Consider the following 6,877-nt stretch of genomic DNA (forward strand, 5'->3'; position numbering starts at 1 on the left):
AGAGGAAGAAGCAAGATAGAGAAAGAGAGAGAGAAAGAAAGATGAGAAAGGAAGGGAGTGACGTCATCGGGTGGAAAAATCGCGATATAGCGTTTCGCAAAGATCGAGATCGCGAAACTCGGGGGATCACTGTACATTAGCTCTGCTATTGTTCAAATGATTGCAGAATCCAGTAAATAACTTTTAACTTAAAGAATGTATTTTTGGAGTATAAGACACACTCCCCCCCCCAAAAAAAGGAAGCGAAAATTTGGGTATGTCTCATACACCGAATGTATCCCTGCCCACTGGCCCCCACCCTTTGGCCTGTGCCGTCCAGCAATTTACTTCCTTGCAGCAAACAGCAAACAGCCTGTTTCAGCTTCAGCATAGCCTGATTAGCATGGAATCCAGGAAGTGATCACCTTGGCGTCCTTAGCAACCTACCGGTATACGTGACGTCAAAGCTCCGCCCCCGGAATCTCTTCGTGGGAGGGATTCCCCAGTTCCATCAAAGGGAGGTCTTTTCACGTAAAAATTAAAAAATATATTTTTATGTGAAAGGACCTCCCTTTGCTTGTGGCCCCACTGCGGCATCCTTTTTTGTAAAAAATAAAATAAAAAATCCTTTAAAATAAAAAATGATGGGATTCCGGGGGTGGAGCTTTGGTGCCATGGACCATTCGGGTTCGGGTTCGGCCGAACTTTGCGTGAAGTTTGTCCGAACTTGCTGAACACGAACACCGTTGAGTTCGCCCATCACTACTTATGATCTTCATTTCAGACAACAAGAACCGTTGCCTAGACTAGACCATTGGTTTATTATCAAGCTCTACTGGATAAAACCCGGTTAGGGCTTGTACCCTTAATAACCTGAGGGTGGGGTTTTGCAGCTGTACTTAATTCCTACAGGTTTGGTGTGGGTCCCAGCTAAGTTTGTGCACCCAGCACATGATGACATGACATCAGAGGTCTAGTAATTGAATAACAGAATTATAGATGGTGATGTTCCAGGAAATACAGCACCCCTTTCATCCAGTACAAAGCCCATGAGGATCCAATTTGACATGGGCAACAATGAACAAAACAACATCTAAAGCTCAGCAGATCTTATGGGAACAGAACAAACCAGAAACTCCCGAGAATCTATGCTGTGCCACCTTTGCAGTTATCACTGCCAAGATCTAGAAAGCTTAGAACTACGACGCTTTAAACACGATCTAAGTATTGCCCACAAGATCATATGCTGCAACATTCTGCCTATCAATGACTACTTCAGCTTCAACTGCAACAACACAAGAGCACGCAACAGATTCAAACTTAATACTAACCGTTCCAAACTAGACTGTAAAAAATATGACTTTAGCAATTGAGTTGGGTTGAAGCGTGGAACTCATTACCGGACTCACTAGTGTCAACCCCTAACCCCCAACATTTTTCCCTTAAAATTCCACAATTGACCTCTCCAGGTTCCTAAGAGGTCAGTCTGGGGCGTACATAAGTGCACTAGCATGCCTTCTGTCCCCTGTCCAATTGTCTCTCCTTTATCCCATATATCTTTTCTTCCTTCTAATATCTTCTCCTCTATTTTTATATCTTTTCTTCTATCCTTTTCTTTATATATATTACTACATGTCTATTCTCTTCAATATGCATTGGACTAACGAAAGAAAGAAAGAAAGAAAGAAAGAAAGAAAGAAAGAAAGAAGGAAGGAAGGAAGGAAGGAAGGAAGGAAAGAAAGAAAGAAGGAAGGAAGGAAGGAAGGAAGGAAGGAAGGAAGGAAGGAAGGAAGGAAGGAAGGAAGGAAGGAAAGAAAGAAAGAAAGAAAGATCACTTCTCATTGTTTGTATTTTCACTCTTTTCCTTCCTTCACTCGCAGCAGATCCTCCCATTGTAAAAGTCACCCATGATTTACATCAACCTCTTACATACAATTTGTAGAACGCCTGGCCAAACAAGCTAAGGTGTCTAACTTTTGTATAAATGAAATGATAGATACGCAGATGCTACTCGGTAATTGTTCAGCTCCTACCTGTACTCCTCTTTCTGCAAAAATATGTTTTTAAATGACTAAACTAAAACTCCTGAGCAAGTGGAATTACTGTTATTTGTATCACCAGCTACAGGAAAAATGCCATGCATTGAATGCAAACCTGGCCATAGTTTTATCTGGGTTTTCTTTTTACTACACATTTTGTACACTGAGAGCAAATGAAATCTTCAGAAATCTGTTCAAGTTATCATTGATACTTCAAGAGAAAATTGAGAAGCCAGTCTCAGGTTTCTTACAGCACTTCGGAGAATGTCTCCATTTTATAAAATGTAGATTTGACTTGAGGGTCTTCAAGGATTATCCTCGTTTCATTTAAAAAAAAAACAACACCTTGGGGCTTTTTCCAAAATATGTTCCCTGACCGGGAATCGAACCCGGGCCGCGGCGGTGAGAGCGCCGAATCCTAACCACTAGACCACCAGGGAAGTTAAGCAATCGTCTTTTTAAAGGTCTTATCAGACAATACTGCCAGGTTTTTTTTTCCTTTTTTATAGCAACGTTCCTCTATCTCCTAAATCAGTTCTTATTTTTTACTTTAAGCACATAAAATAAATAAATCTCTAATGAAAGAATTGCCAGTTTAATAAACTCACCAGCTTAACTACTACACACTGTATATCTTTCGTTCTGGGACTATCATTTTAACCCAGTGTTTCCCAACCTTGGCCATTTGAAGATATCTGGACTTCAACTCCCACAATTCCCCAGCCAGCATTGCTGGCTGGGGAATTCTGGGAGTTGAAGTCCAAATATCTTCAAGTGGCCAAGGTTGGGAAACACTGTTTTAACCTACATTAATGGAAAGAAAGGCTTTTTTAAAGCTCTCCATGCTGGCTGGGGAATTCTGGGAGTTGAAGTCCCGATCTCTTCAAGTTGCCAAGGTTGGGAAACACTGATCTAGGAGATATTTGCTTATTTTTTATTTTTATTTTTTTAAGATGTGAGCTGTCTGGTGGCGGCGCTTATGTTTGAAGAAAAAAGCCCGATTCCAAATAAGTTTCAAAAGTAAATGTTTTTTAGAACTCCTATTTCTCAGTATAGTATTTTAAGTACTAAGTGGTGTACTAAATTGTGCACCAGAGTGCCTTCCGTTCCTTTTCCTAATGTTTCTCTTTTACTAGGATCATGTAAAATAATCATAAAGATAATATAATAAATAATATTAATAATAAAAATATAATAGTAATGACAGGATAAATTGATATTGGATTAATTAACTCAATGTAGAAATGAAAGTTTGTATTAAGATGGGCATAATAGTCTGAAATTGCTTATACCTGTACTGATATAATGTAATCTTTTAGTGTAAGGTGTGAAAAAGAATGCTGGTTTCTGATGTTTTCTTTACCTTATAATATTATATAAGTTCTATAGAATGTTGTTGTTTTTAATGGAAGAAAATAAAACATTGAATGATCAATAGAAAAAGAAAATTATTATATATGTTTTATTTTAAGCAAGGTTTTAGTGCTTGTACTTATGTAATGTTTTTTTATTCTATGTTGGAGAAAAATAACATTTCTATTTGGAAAAAAAAATAATGTAAGAAATAATTATTAAATTATTTATTAGATTTGTATGCCGCCCCTCTCCGAGGATTAAAAATATTAACAATAAAAAATAAATTTATTCATTTATTTGACAAAACAAATAAATATAAATAAATAAATAAAATTTTAGTGATATTATTTAGTACTATTATTAGTACTATTATTATACTCAGCTCGGTACTATTTTAAGACTTGCATTTGTGATTCCCATTTTTTTTAAAAAAAAATTATACGGTATTTGCCTCAAGGTGAGAACACCAAAAGAGGTTGCCAAACAAGACCAGCAGAATGGATCGATGCTGTCCCTAAGGAGTCTGGAAACCCTTGAAACAAGCTTTTATTTATTATTTGTACAGTATTTATATGCCGCTCACTCCAAAAAGGACTCAGAGCAGCTAATTAATTAATTAGTTTAATTAATTAGTTAGTTAGTTAGTTAAGTCGCCTTGCTCTTATTTGTGAAAAATCTCCGCCATCGCCTTCACCTCCACCTAAGAGGCAGCAGCCACATTCACCCCTTTGCCCTCCCAGGTGTCCATGGAGCTCAGCGCCTGGCTACGCGCCACCTCCGCCTCCCGGTAGAGCGCCAGACAGCTACCTGAGGAACGGGTGGTTGGGCGCCACAAAGGGCGGCGCTTGAAGGCCACCATGGCGCCGTTGTTGTCATCACGGCGCAAAGCCAGGCAGTCCCGGATCGCTCGCTTCTCCGGCCAGCAAGCCGGCTGCCTGGGAAAGTGGCGCGATTTTTAAACTGGGCAGCCGACTTTGCTGGCCGGAGAAGGGAGCGATTCAGGACTGCGTGGCTTTGCGCCACTTCAAAAATTTCTGCCGGGGGAGGGGGTTCCTAATGGCTGTGCGGGCACACAATGGCCGGCGCCCTCCCACCGGGCCCCAAAAGCTCACTTGCCATCACCGCCAGGGAACCTCCAGCCGGGCCGGGCTCCTATTCTTGCTCTTCGCACGTCCGCGTCCCTTTTTTTTTTTTTGGTGCTCGGAAATCAACAACGCGGATCCTTTAAGAACCTGTGCTTGCGCTCTGCCGGCTTTTTCCTTCCCGGGCCTGGGAGGGGGAGGCGAAGGAGGCGCGGGCTTCTCCAAGCAGCAACGAAGGTGAAACAGGAGGGGGTGGTGAGAGTGAGGAGGCGCTTTTTTTTTTTTGGCTCGCGTCGCGTGCGTTTGGCGCATTCTCTCCGAAAGTTTCTCCAGCGGCCGCGTGTCACTAAAAATGGCTACGCATGTCAGTGCTGACACGCGTGTCATAGGTTCGCAATAACTGATCTAGTCAGTTATGAAGTCTTGTGATGTCACAGCTGAGTGGCTCACAGCAATAAATGTTACGGTTCCCACTCTAAGTAAAATTAAGACTGAAATTATGATTATAATTAACGAACTCAATCTGTATAGTCTGAATGGGTTAAATAAGGTCCAGGAGGGAAGTGTTTTTAATAGGAAAGTGAACACAAGAACAAGGGGCACAATCTGAGGTTAGTTGGGGGAAAGATCAAAAGCAACATGAGAAAATATTATTTTACTAAAAGAGTAGTAGATGTTTGGAACAAATTTGGTAAATCCACAGTAACTGAATTTAAACATGCCTGGGATAAACATATATCCATCCTAAAATAAAATTAAGGAAATAATATAAGGGCAGACTAGATGGACCATGAGGTCTTTTTCTGCCGTCAATCTTTTGTGTTTCTGTTTCTATGTTTCTAAATTAAATGTATAAATCAAGAATTCAATTTTTTTAACAATTGTGCACACTCACAAACTCACATATATCCAGCCAAAGGTACTCTTCAAATAATCTATCACCATTAGAAATTAATCAATTAATTAATCAATAAATTAATCAATTTTAATCAATAGGAATAATACATTATTCACATTAATCAATTTTAATCAATAGGAATAATGCATTATTATTCCTACAATTCATGGCACCTCTGTTTTCTGTTTCAGAAATCACTGAAGTCTTAAATACTATTCAAAATGTCTATGGAGATTTTCAATTATCCAGGTCATGGTTGTCCAGGTACTTTTTCAAAAAAAGCATCTGGACTTTCTTTGTTTTTCCTTGAAGGGGTGAGAATGCTAATGACAACCAGATCCCTACAAGGAGGCTCTTGTGCGCCCCCTCCCCAAGAAGCCTTCCCTGGACCCAGCCATTCTCAACAACTATCGTCCAGTCTCCAACCTTCCCTTTATGGGGAAGGTTGTTGAGAAGGTGGTGGCGCTCCAACTCCAGCAGTCCTTGGAAGAAGCCGATTATCTAGGCCCTCAGCAGTCAGGATTCAGACCCGGGTACAGCACGGAAACTGCTTTGGTCGCATTGATGGATGATCTCTGGCGGGCCCGGGACAGGGGTTTATCCTCTGTTCTGGTGCTTCTCGACCTCTCAGCGGCTTTCGATACCATCGACCATGGTATCCATCTGCGCCGGCTGGAGGGTTGGGAGTGGGAGGCACTGTTCTTCAGTGGTTCTCCTCCTACCTCTCCGGTTGGCTGCAGTCGGTGTTAGTGGGGGAGCAGAGGTCGGCCACTAGGCTTCTCATGGGGTGAGGTATCATCAGTACATGGATGATATCCAGCTGTACATCTCCACCCCATGTCCAGTCAATGAAGCAGTGGATGTGATGTGCCGGTGCCTGGAGGCTGTTGGGGTCTGGATGGGTGTCAACAGACTCAAACTCAACCCTGATAAGACGGAGTGGCTGTGGGTTTTGCCCCCCAGAGACAATTCCATCTGTCTGTCATCACCCTGGGGGGGGGGGAATCATTGACCCCCTCAGAGAGGGTTCGCAACTTGGGCGTCTTCCTCGATCCACAGCTCACATTAGAGAAACATCTTTCAGCTGCGGCGAGGGGGGCGTTTGCCCAGGTTCGCCTCGTGCCCCAGTTGTGGCCCTATTTGGACCGGGAGTCACTGCTCACAGTCACTCATGCCCTCGAGGCTCGACTACTGTAACGCTCTCTACATGGGGCTACCTTTGAAAAGTGTTCTGAAACTTCAGATCGTGCAGAATGCAGCTGCGAGAGCAATCATGGGCTTCCCTAAGTATGCCCATGTTACACCAACACTCCGCAGTCTGCATTGGTTGCCGAACAGTTTCTGGTCACAATTCAAAGTGTTGGTTATGACCTATAAAGTCCTTCATGGCATCGGACCAGAATATCTCCGTAACCGCCTTCTGCCGCATGAATCCCAGCGACCAGTTAGGTTCCACAGAGTTGGCCTTCTCCGGGTCCCGTCCTAACACTTTGAATTGTGAACAGAAACTGATCGGCAACCAG

The 6,877-nt window shown here is 42.3% G+C and overlaps 1 non-coding gene across 1 annotated transcript; it reads right to left on the reverse strand.

Annotated features, from left to right (window-relative positions):
* Positions 1-2,386: 2,386 nt before the first annotated feature.
* TRNAE-CUC (transfer RNA glutamic acid (anticodon CUC)) lies at positions 2,387-2,458 on the reverse strand. The gene has a single exon. It is a non-coding gene; the product is annotated as a tRNA-Glu (tRNA).
* Positions 2,459-6,877: the final 4,419 nt, after the last annotated feature.

This window comes from Erythrolamprus reginae, chromosome 2, assembly GCF_031021105.1.
Source record: "Erythrolamprus reginae isolate rEryReg1 chromosome 2, rEryReg1.hap1, whole genome shotgun sequence".
In the NCBI taxonomy this organism is placed as follows: Eukaryota; Metazoa; Chordata; class Lepidosauria; order Squamata; family Dipsadidae; genus Erythrolamprus; species Erythrolamprus reginae.